We start from the raw sequence: 12,879 nt of genomic DNA, 5'->3' as shown, positions 1-12,879 counted from the left end.
TCTTGAGCTTTACTTTTTGGGTGCTGTGTCTCGGTGCCCCCCCTCGCTGACAGTGACGTTGGAGACAGGTCGCTGTTCTCGTTGCTCTGGTAGAATCGGCGACCTTGGTGGTCATCCTCTGGTCCGTGGGGCCTGAGCAGGCCTTGCCGGGGAGTGTCAATTCGACAAGGTGGCTGGGCAACCCTCTGTCGCCACGTACTCCTGGGATAGAGCAGAGACTGGCAGAGAGACAGAGAAGCTGGTGCCCTGGTCCAGGGCTTCGTGACAGGAGTCCACAGAATGTTATGGGCCAGGGTTTAGAGAACCCCAAAGTGTATCATGGAGTTCACCTGACCCACAACTTTTAATAGATTGTGGTATGGGGAGCACACGGCCCACTCGACAGGTGTGGTACAGCAGAAATGGAGAAGTAATTTTTAAAGCAAAACAATGTTTATTCTATGGACTCAAGTTAACCTTTTTAAAACATACAGTGAACATCTTAGCAACCATCAATTCAAATACACCCCCAAAGAATACAACACTAAGTAATCCTTAATAACTTTCCAAACAACATCCAGAAGACAGAAGAAACACCTTTTAACAGAAGCACATTAGGTTTACATTCACTACGGAGAACATTTATAATTCAGAATTCACCAAATGATCAAGAGATAGTCTTTTCATGGCAGAGAGAGCAACAGCACACCCGCTCTGTCTGGCTTCAGCTCCAACACTAAAAACAAAACTAAAACACACTCTGCAGCAAACAGCCTAAAACAAAAGTAAAAAGCTGACAGACAGCCCAGCTCCACCCACACTCTGACATCACTGATAAACACCCATTTCTTAAAGGTACTCTCACATGACAAGAGACTGTGGCCATCTCGCCCGCCTTCCGGAGGTAAGTCCTCACCGCCCTGCGTACCGATGAATGTTGACCTCCAACACAGACATTGGCCTACTGAGGGCAGTGCCTGTGTGAGGGTTTACAGCTCCTGCAGCTGCCTCTCCAGGAGAGTTACCAGTCTCTCATTGGATCCTCATCCTGTGTGCTCACAGTTAAGGATCACCATAGCGATCACACTCTGCGAGTATTCATCCACGACTGAGACTGTGACACGCCGACCGTCCAGGATCTCTGCCAGATCACCACGCCCATCCCGCTGGTTATCCGGAATTTACTGCCGTATGGATAATGCCTGAGGCTCATCATTTGTCTCGAACTCAGCATGGCCCCTGTCCCCAGCAGTGCTGTAATCGCTGGCGCTCTGGACCCTCCGTACCTCCACTATCTACCCCAACGAGCGTGAAGTGTCCTCACCGCTGTGCCCTATCAGCTCTTCCGACACAGACCGGCCACTGCGTGAATGTATCGGTGCTGGGTGCTGAGCACTGGAGTGCCGCACGTGCAACTCCTCGATGTCTCGGGTGTCAAGGTGTGGCTCGTCTGCCCGCTGGCTATGTGGCCACACTGGAACTCTGGCTTCCACACGAGTGTTTCCAACTCCACTCTCAAAAAGACGCGCCTCAGAATCTTCTCCCACACAACATTTTCTCTCAGACACCTTCACCAGTGCTCCATTTCCAGGGTTTCAGTTTCTCCTTTCAATATTCCTTAGATTGCCATGAGCATTCAAGCTTCCACACAATCTCTGAGGCACCCAGACACACCAACAGAATGGCACTGCTTCATAGGCTGTACTGAGGTCACCAACCATAGGATTACCTCAGATGCCTGGCTTCTCACTGGTCAACCTCACCAGGCCTGCACTTTTCAGCTCTATCTTTAACTGGGAGCATCTTGCTGTTCCTTTCTTTAACAAAGAACAAAGAAATGTACAGCACAGAAACAGGCTCTTAGGTCCTCCAAGCCCGTGCCGACCATGCTGCCCGTCTAACCTAAAACCTTCTACACTTCCGGGGTCCGTATCCCTCTATTCCCATCCTATTCATGTATTTGTCAAGATGCCCCTTAAATGTCACTATCGTCCCTGCTTCCACCACCTTCTCCGGCAGCGAGTTCCAGGCACCCACTACCCTCTGCGTAAAAAACCTGTCGTACATCTACTCTAAACCTTGCCCCTCTCACCTTAAACCTATGCCCCATAGTAATTGACCCCTCTACCCCGGGTAAAAGCCTCTGACTATCCACTCTGTCTATGCCCCTCATAATTTTGTAGACCTCTATTAGGTCATCCCTCAACCTCCTTCGTTCCAGTGAGAACAAACCGAGTTTATTCAACTTAAGGGAACAGTATCTTCATCAATTTCCAGTTTAGTTTGTCCCTTTGGCTTCAGTATTTTCATTCCCTGGTTTCTAGAACTTCCTATTCTTTAACCTCTGGAACTTGCTTTCCTAACATTACTCCATTGTTGTGACTCTCTGCTTCTGCTGCCAGTTCCTGAGAGCGCTGCTCCCTCTCTAACTGCTACTTGCTCCAGCTTAAACAGATCTCAAAAGGTCTTTCTGGCCTCTGCTTCCTAAGCCTTTCTTTCTTTAAACTCAGGTTGATTTCACGTCGTAAACGCTCTAATCACAATGCAGGGACAGTCTTTTAACAAATTTAGAGTAGCCAATTATTCTTTTCCAATTAAGGGGCAATTTAGCGTGGCCATCCACCTACCCTGCACATCTTTTGGTTGTGGGGGTAAAACCCAAACAGACACGAGGAGAATGTGTAAACTCGAAACGGGAAGTGACCCAGGGCCCAGATCGCACCCGGGTCCTCAGCGTCGTTAGGCAGCAGTGCTAACCACTGTGCTGCCCTAGTGCAGACACAGTCTTAAATTAAACCAAAAACCCCCTACATGTAAACACTGTTGTTTAACTAAAGTTTTAATCCTTTCTTACACAGAAGCGCACAATTTAACTTACCTGAATCTATACCCTATTTCTAATATCCAAAAATACAAATATAATTACTTTAAACAACCTGTTTTCTGACACCAGGCCGCTCCGAACATCAACAATTCCCATTCTTTCATACCATAGTATTTACTCTGCATTCCAGTTTTTCTGCTCAAAGTGGCATTTTTCGACATTATATTCCATGTTCTTGCCCATTCACTTAGCATGTCTAAATCCATTTGAAGCCTCCTTGTATCCTCCACACAACTCACATTCTCACCTAACTTTGTGTCCGTGGCAAATTTAGAAACTCCTGATATGAGGATGTTCTATTTTAAAAAGTACTATCCCTGTTCTTTTTCAAATCCAGCCAGGAAAAGAATTAGAAATAGCACTTTTTCCATAATCGTATTCAGATAATGGAGGAGTGCGATCCAGCCAGAACATTACAATACATTCCATTCAGGTGGGAGGAAATGGGAACAGATACCCAAACCCAATTCTGTCACTTCACACCTTGGACCTTCACACAGGTTTATACACTCTTCCTCTACATTCTTAAATACTTTCTATTCCATAATTCAACCCATAAAGTTATCACTTGTCTGCTTACCTCTTATATGCTTTATTACCAAGAAGCCACTTCACCTTTAATCACTGAAGATTCTTCTTGGTTCTCTTTCCATTGGACAGACCTTTATTGTCTGGTGTGTTCTGTTCCCAGCCATGAGCATCTTGCATCCGTGTCTCAATAATGCCCATCATGTCGTACCCTCCAAGTTATAGTTGTGCAGTAATTAATCTCTCGTGATCATGATGAGTTTGCATAAAGCTATTTTTGCCCACAAACCCAAACGTGTGCTGCCACTCACACCATGGGCTGGATTTTCCGTTTCTGTGGCTAACTGCTGACAAACAAAGAACAAAGAACAAAGAAATGTACAGCACAGGAACAGGCCCTTCGGCCCTCCAAGCCCGTGCCGACCATACTGCCCGACTAAACTACAATCTTCTACGCTTCCTGGGTCCGTATCCTTCTATTCCCATCCTATTCATATATTTGTCAAGATGCCCCTTAAATGTCCCTATCGTCCCTGCTTCCACCACCTCCTCCGGTAGTGAGTTCCAGGCACCCACTACCCTCTGCGTAAAAAACTTGCCTCGTACATCTACTCTAAACCTTGCCCCTCTCACCTTAAACCTATGCCCCCTAGTAATTGACCCCTCTACCCTGGGGAAAAGCCTCTGACTATCCACTCTGTCTATGCCCCTCATAATTTTGTATACCTCTATCAGGTCGCCCCTCAACCTCCTTCGTTCCAGTGAGAACAAACCGAGTTTATTCAATCGCTCCTCATAGCTTATGCCCTCCATACCAGGCAACATTCTGGTAAATCTCTTCTGCACCCTCTCTAAAGCCTCCACATCCTTCTGGTAGTGTGGCGACCAGAATTGAACACTATACTCCAAGTGTGGCCTAACTAAGGTTCTATACAGCTGCAACATGACTTGCCAATTCTTATACTCAATGCCCCGGCCAATGAAGGCAAGCATGCCGTATGCCTTCTTGACTACCTTCTCCACCTGTGTTGCCCCTTTCAATGACCTGTGGACCTGTACTCCTAGATCTCTTTGACTTTCAATACTCTTGAGGGTTCTACCATTCACTGTATATTCCCTACCTGCATTAGCCCTTCCAAAATGCATTACCTCACATTTGTCCGGATTAAACTCCATCTGCCATCTCTCCGCCCAAGTCTCCAGACAATCTAAATCCTGCTGTATCCTCAGACAGTCCTCATCGCTATCCGCAATTCCACCAACCTTTGTGTCGTCTGCAAACTTACTAATCAGACCAGTTACATTTTCCTCCAAATCATTTATATATACTACAAACAGCAAAGGTCCCAACACTGATCCCTGTGGAACACCACTGGTCACAGCCCTCCAATTAGAAAAGCATTGCTACCCTCTGCCTTCTATGGCCTAGCCAGTTCTGTATCCACCTTGCCAGTTCACCCCTGATCCCGTGTGACTTCACCTTTTGTACTAGTCTACCATGAGGGACCTTGTCAAAGGCCTTACTGAAGTCCATATAGACAACATCTACTGCCCTACCTGCATCAATCATCTTAGTGACCTCCTCGAAAAACTCTATCAAGTTAGTGAGACACGACCTCCCCTTCACAAAACCGTGCTGCCTCTCACTAATACGTCCATTTGCTTCCAAATGGGAGTAGATCCCTACACTGCTAGTCTGTAATCACCTCCCTGTTCATCCAAACCTGCCTACACTGCCAGTCTGTAATCACCCCCTGTCCATTGGAACCTGCCTACACTGCCAGTCTGTAATCATCTCCCTGTTCTTCCGAATCTGCCTACACTGCCAGTCTGTAATCACCCCCCTGTCCATTGGAACGTGCCTACACTGCCAGTCTGTAATCACCCCCCTGTCCATTGGAACCTGCCTACACTGCCAGTCTGTAATCACGTCCCTGACCATTGGAACCTGTCTACACTGCCAGTCTGTAATCACCCCCCTGTCCATTGGAACCTGCCTACACTGCCAGTCTGTAATCACCCCCCTGTCCATTGGAACCTGTCTACACTGCCAGTCTGTAATCACCTCCCTGTCCATTGGAACCTGTCTACACTGCCCGTCTGTAATCACCTCCCTGTCCATTGGAACCTGTCTACACTGCCAGTCTGTAATCACCTCCCTGTCCATTGGAACCTGTCTACACTGCCAGTCTGTAATCACCTCCCTGTCCATTGGAACCTGTCTACACTGCCCGTCTGTAATCACCTCCCTCTCCATTGGAACCTGCCTACACTGCCAGTCTGTAATCACCTCCCTGTCCATTGGAACCTGTCTACACTGCCAGTCTGTAATCACCTCCCTGTCCATTGGAACCTGCCTACACTGCCAGTCTGTAATCACGTCCTTGTCCATTGGAACCTGCCTACACTGCCAGTCTGTAATCACGCCCCTGTCCATTGGAACCTGTCTACACTGCCAGTCTGTAATCACCTCCCTGTTCATTGGAACCTGTCTACACTGCCAGTCTGTAATCAGCCCCTTGTCCATTGGAACCTGCCTACACTGCCAGTCTGTAATCACCTCCCTGTCCATTGGAACCTGCCTACACTGCCAGTCTGTAATCACGCCCCTGTCCATTGGAACCTGTCTACACTGCCAGTCTGTAATCACCCCCGTGTCCATTGGAACCTGCCTACACTGCCAGTCTGTAATCACCCCCTGTCCATTGGAACCTGTCTACACTGCCAGTCTGTAATCACCCCCCTGTCCATTGGAACCTGTCTACACTGCCAGTCTGTAATCACCTCCCTGTTCATTGGAACCTGTCTACACTGCCAGTCTGTAATCACCCCCCCCTTTCATCCAAACCTGCCTACGCTGCCAGTCTGTAATCACCCCCCTGTTCATTGGAACCTGCCTACACTGCCAGTCTGTAATCACCCCCCTGTCCATTGGAACCTGCCTACACTGCCAGTCTGTAATCACCCCCTCACCCCCGTTCATCCAAACCTGCCTACACTGCCAGTCTCTAATCACCCCCTGTCCATTGGAACCTGCCTACACTGCCAGTCTGTAATCACCCCCCTGTTCATTGGAATCTGTCTATATTGCCAGTCTGTAATCACCCCCTGTTCATCCGAACATCCCTACACTGCTAGTCTGTAATCACCTCCCTGTTCATCCAAACCTGCCTACACTGCCAGTCTGTAATCACCCACCTGTCCATTGGAACCTGTCTACACTGCCAGTCTGTAATCACCCCCTGTCCATTGGAACCTGTCTACACTGCCAGTCTGTAATCACCCCCCTGTTCATTGGAACCTGTCTATATTGCCAGTCTGTAATCACCCCCTGTTCATCCGAACATCCCTACACTGCTAGTCTGTAATCACCTCCCTGTTCATCCAAACCTGCCTACACTGCCAGTCTGTAATCACCTCCCTGTCCATTGGAACCTGTCTACACTGCCAGTCTGTAATCACCCCCCTGTCCATTGGAACCTGTCTACACTGCCAGTCTGTAATCACCCCCTGTCCATTGGAACCTGCCTACACTGCCAGTCTGTAATCACCCCCCCGTCCATTGGAACCTGCCTACACTGCCAGTCTCTAATCACCCCCTGTCCATTGGAACCTGCCGACACTGCCAGTCTGTAATCACCCCCCTGTTCATTGGAACCTGCCTACACTGCCAGTCTGTAATCACCCCCCTGTCCATTGGAACCTGTCTACACTGCCAGTCTCTAATCACCCCCTGTTCATCCGAACATCCCTACACTGCTAGTCTGTAATCACCTCCCTGTTCATCCAAACCTGCCTACACTGCCAGTCTGTAAACACCCCTTGTCCATTGGAACCTGTCTACACTGCCAGTCTGTAATTAACCCCTGTCCATTGGAACCTGCCTACACTGCCAGTCTGTAATCATCTCCCTGTTCTTCCGAATCTGCCTACACTGCCAGTCTGTAATCACCCCCCTGTCCATTGGAACCTGTCTACACTGCCAGTCTGTAATCACCCCCTGTCCCTTGGAACCTGCCTACACTGCCAGTCTGTAATCACGTCCCTGTCCATTGGAACGTGCCTACACTGCCAGTCTGTAATCACCCCCTGTACATTGGAACCTGCCTACACTGCCAGTCTGTAATCACCCCCCTGTCCATTGGAACCTGCCTACACTGCCAGTCTGTAATCACCCCCTGTCCATTGGAACCTGCCTACACTGCCAGTCTGTAATCACCCCCCTGTTTATTGGAACCTGCCTACACTGCCAGTCTGTAATCACCCCCTGTTCATCCGAACATCCCTACACTGCTAGCCTGTAATCACCTCCCTGTTCATCCAAACCTGCCTACACTGCCAGTCTGTAATCACCCACCTGTCCATTGGAACCTGTCTACACTGCCAGTCTGTAATCACCCCCTGTCCATTGGAACCTGCCTACACTGCCAGTCTGTAATCACCTCCCTGTCCATTGGAACCTGCCTACACTGCCAGTCTGTAATCACCCCCCCGTTCATCCAAACCTGCCTACACTGCCAGTCTCTAATCACCCCCTGTCCATTGGAACCTGCCTACACTGCCAGTCTGTAATCACCTCCGTGTTCATCCAAACCTGACTACACTGCCAGTCTGTAATCACCCCCTGTCCATTGGAACCTGCCTACACTGCCAGTCTGTAATCACCCCCCTGTCCATTGGAACCTGTGTACACTGCCAGTCTGTAATCACCTCCCTGTCCATTGGAACCTGTCTACACTGCCAGTCTGTAATCACCCCCTGTCCATTGGAACCTGCCTACACTGCCAGTCTGTAATCACCCCCCGTTCATCCAAACCTGCCTACACTGCCAGTCTGTAATCACCCCCCTGTCCATTGGAACCTGCCTACACTGCCAGTCTGTAATCACCCCCCTGTCCATTGGAACCTGCCTACACTGCCAGTCTGTAATCACCCCCCTGTCCATTGGAACCTGCTTACACTGCCAGTCTGTAATCACCCCCCTGTCCATTGGAACCTGTCTACACTGCCAGTCTGTAATCACCCCCCTGTCCATTGGAACCTGTCTACCCTGCCAGTCTGTAATCACCCCCCTGTCCATTGGAACCTGTCTGCACTGCCAGTCAGTAATCACCTCCCTGTTCATCCATACCTGCCTACACTGCCAGTCTGTAATCACCCCCCTGTCCATTGGAACCTGCTTACACTGCCAGTCTGTAATCACCCCCCTGTCCATTGGAACCTGTCTACACTGCCAGTCTGTAATCACCCCCCTGTCCATTGGAACCTGTCTACCCTGCCAGTCTGTAATCACCCCCCTGTCCATTGGAACCTGCCTACACTGCCAGTCAGTAATCACGTCCCTGTCCATTGGAACCTGTCTACACTGCCAGTCTGTAATCACCTCCCTGTTCATTGGAACCTGTCTACACTGCCAGTCTGTAATCACCCCCCCCCCCGTTCATCCAAACCTGCCTACACTGCCAGTCTCTAATCACCCCCTGTCCATTGGAACCTGCCGACACTGCCAGTCTGTAATCACCCCCCTGTTCATTGGAACCTGTCTATATTGCCAGACTGTAATCACTCCCCTGTCCATTGGAACCTGCTTACACTGCCAGTCTGTAATCACCCACCTGTCCATTGGAACCCGTCTACACTGCCAGTCTGTAATCACCTCCCTGTCCATTGGAACCTGCCTACACTGCCAGTCTGTAATTACCCCCCTGTCCATTGGAACCTGCCTACACTGCCAGTCTGTAATCACCCCCCCGTTCATCCAAACCTGCCTACACTGCCAGTCTGTAATCACCCCCTGTTCATCCGAACATCCAAACAAAGAACAAAGAACAAAGAAATGTACAGCACAGGAACAGGCCCTTCGGCCCTCCAAGCCCGTGCCGACCATACTGCTCGACTAAACTACAATCTTCTACACTTCCTGGGTCCGTATCCTTCTATTCCCATCCTATTCATATATTTGTCAAGATGCCCCTTAAATGTCCCTATCGTCCCTGCCTCCACTACCTCCTCCGGTAGTGAGTTCCAGGCACCCACTACCCTCTGCGTAAAAAACTTGCCTCGTACATCTACTCTAAACTTTGCCCCTCTCACCTTAAACCTATGCCCCCTAGTAATTGACCCCTCTACCCTGGGGAAAAGCCTCTGACTATCCACTCTGTCTATGCCCCTCATAATTTTTATACCTCTATCAGGTCGCCCCTCAACCTCCTTCGTTCCAGTGAGAACAAACCGAGTTTATTCAATCGCTCCTCATAGCTTATGCCCTCCATACCAGGCAACATTCTGGTAAATCTCTTCTGCACCCTCTCTAAAGCCTCCACATCCTTCTGGTAGTGTGGCGACCAGAATTGAACACTATACTCCAAGTGTGGCCTAACTAAGGTTCTATACAGCTGCAACATGACTTGCCAATTCTTATACTCAATGCCCCGGCCAATGAAGGCAAGCATGCCGTATGCCTTCTTGACTACCTTCTCCACCTGTGTAGCCCCTTTCAGTGATCTGTGGACCTGTACTCCTAGATCTCTTTGACTTTCAATACTCTTGAGGGTTCTACCATTCACTGTATATTCCCTACCTGCATTAGCCCTTCCAAAATGCATTACCTCACATTTGTCCAGGTTAAACTCCATCTGCCATCTCTCCGCCCAAGTCTCCAGACAATCTAAATCCTGCTGTATCCTCAGACAGTCCTCATCGCTATCCGCAATTCCACCAACCTTTGTGTCGTCTGCAAACTTACTAATCAGACCAGTTACATTTTCCTCCAAATCATTTATATATACTACAAAGAGCAAAGGTCCCAGCACTGATCCCTGTGGAACACCACTGGTCACAGCCCTCCAATTAGAAAAGCATCCCTCCATTGCTACCCTCTGCCTTCTATGGCCTAGCCAGTTCTGTATCCACCTTGCCAGTTCACCCCTGATCCCGTGTGACTTCACCTTTTGTACTAGTCTACCATGAGGGACCTTGTCAAAGGCCTTACTGAAGTCCATATAGACAACATCTACTGCCCTACCTGCATCAATCATCTTAGTGACCTCCTCGAAAAACTCTATCAAGTTAGTGAGACACGACCTCCCCTTCACAAAACCGTGCTGCCTCTCACTAATACGTCCATTTGCTTCCAAATGGGAGTAGATCCTGTCTCGAAGAATTCTCTCCAGTAATTTCCCTACCACTGAAGTAAGGCTCACCGGCCTGTAGTTCCCTGGATTATCCTTGCTACCCTTCTTAAACAGAGGAACAACATTGGCTATTCTCCAGTCCTCCGGGACATCCCCTGAAGACAGCGAGGATCCAAAGATTTCTGTCAAGGCCTCAGCAATTTCCTCTCCAGCCTCCTTCAGTATTCTGGGGTAGATCCCATCAGGCCCTGGGGACTTATCTACCTTAATATTTTTTAAGACACCCAACACCTCGTCTTTTTGGATCACAATGTGACCTAGGCTATCTACACCCCCTTCTCCAGACTCAACATCTACCAATTCCTTCTCTTTGGTGAATTTTGACGCCAGTGTGTGACCCGTGGTGTTTCACGACGGGCAAATTGGCGTGAACCCCGCATCGATTCTGGTACCGGTGAGGGGCTAGCTGTGAAATGCGCATGGATCGCACCGAAAACGGCCAGAGAATCGACCGGTCCCGGGCTGCACAGGCGCAGGGCTGATGGCCTGCACCCGGTCATGCCGCAAAGCCCGGCCGTGCCCGCACCTGCCAACTGTGACCCCACAGCCCACCGAGCCCCAGCCCCAGCAGAAACCCCAGCGGTGCGGATCGCGGACGAGTGTGGCCACTGGACACTGCCTGCAGCCGGCACGCCGGGTTCCTGACCGCTGGGACCACACGTGGCCCACACCGTCAGAATCATGGCCCACCGGGGGTGGAGCTTTGATGGTGGGCCGGCCGAGGATGTGCAAGCAGCCTTGTGACTGTGCGCAGCATGGGTCCTGATGACACCGCTTTGGAGGGGGTGGAGAATCGCAAACCGGTGCCTGACCCTGGCCTGGCGTCGGAATCCATTCTCCGCCCGATTGCCGATCCCGATTTCGGCAACGGGCTGCGGAGAATCCCGCCCCAATTCTTAGTCCTCTCCCCGAGTAAATTACTTAACCTGTGGGTTTTCCTTTATCTGTAATGCTACACACCATTTATAACAGTTACACTACTCTCTTGTTTGTTTCTGTTGGGAAACATTGTTTGCATTATTTAGTCCCTTTGATCTCTCACTACCCGGCCCTTGCCCACCTCCTAGTGTAAAGTCCTGAAAACTGCTTAAATCCTGAACTATTTCTCATTCATCCTTTGTGCTGCTCCTAACCTCGTCCAAGTGCAGCCTACCCCAGCGGGGCATTTCGTTCCACTCCAGATCCTAGTACTAGTGTCCCCATGAAATTGGACTTTCCCACACCGTTCCACCAGCCACATGCTCACTACTCTAATCTGTTTATCCTCATGGAAATTGTGCATGGTTTGGGTAAGAACAAATGCAGAGAATATGATGTTCGAGGTACTGGGTTTTAATTGTGTGATCCACTGAACAGGATCTCTTGCCTACTCTTTCCTCTGATGTTAATCACAAGATGGGCAACATCAACTTGATCCTCCCTCTCCGATACCTTTTCAAGCCTGATATCAGATAGACTCATACTGTATGGAACTTCAAACCTCTTTACAGAGAATGCTACCTGTCTGCTAATTGTTGAATCCTCTACATTTGCCATAATGTGCCTCCCTCCCTCCTCCCTTTTGCTAGCACCTGCTCTGAAGGTGCCATGGCCTGTATCGTTCTGACTGCCTCTATCCTTATCCTCACAAGCAGCAAGTACATGGCACCTTCTGGAGAGCAAGAGATTCTTTGGATCCTTGCTCTCACCTGATTTCCCGTTGCTCAGTGCGCTATTGGTCACTCTGATCCTGCCCATCTCTGTCAGGTGTCACCAGAGTCGCAGCAAAATGTCCAGATCCTTTCCCCTTCCCTCGTGTGTGAGAGCCTTCGGCTGAGATAAAACCAGTTACATAGAACGTACAGTGCAGAAGGAGGCCATTCGGCCCATCAAGTCTGCACCCACCCACTTAAACTCTCACTTCCACCCTATCCCCGTAACCCAATAACCTCTCCTAACCTTTTTGGTCACTAAAGGCAATTTAGCATGGTCAATCCACCTAACCTGCACGTCTTTGGACTGGGGGAGGGGCACCCGGAGGAAACCCACGCAGACAAGGGGAGAACGTGCAGACTCTGCACAAACAGTGACCCAGCGCGGTATCGAACCTGGGACCCTGCCGCTGAGAAGCCACAGTGCTAGTCACTTGAGCTACCGTGCTGCCCTAACCAGTTACCTCAGACATGTTTATTTACTACCAGCCCGTTGTCGATGAATTCTGACAAACTGCAGTCCAAGTTCATTGCTTGTTATGTGTTTTAATGTTTATGTTTTTTAAAACCTAACATGTACAGCCTCAAACTCACACAAACTACA

The 12,879-nt window shown here is 49.5% G+C and overlaps 1 protein-coding gene across 1 annotated transcript in view; it reads left to right on the top strand.

Annotated features, from left to right (window-relative positions):
* Positions 1 to 12,879, top strand: part of LOC140403424 (primary cilium assembly protein FAM149B1-like) — a gene marked incomplete at its 5' end in the record, with an annotated part of 290,929 nt that overhangs the window by 142,540 nt on the left and 135,510 nt on the right. The gene's annotated exons all lie outside the window — the stretch shown is intronic.

Source organism: Scyliorhinus torazame, chromosome 28, assembly GCF_047496885.1.
Source record: "Scyliorhinus torazame isolate Kashiwa2021f chromosome 28, sScyTor2.1, whole genome shotgun sequence".
Taxonomy (NCBI): Eukaryota; Metazoa; Chordata; class Chondrichthyes; order Carcharhiniformes; family Scyliorhinidae; genus Scyliorhinus; species Scyliorhinus torazame.
Note: the sequence above shows the minus strand (reverse complement) of the source record. Positions and strands in the feature narration are given on the sequence as shown.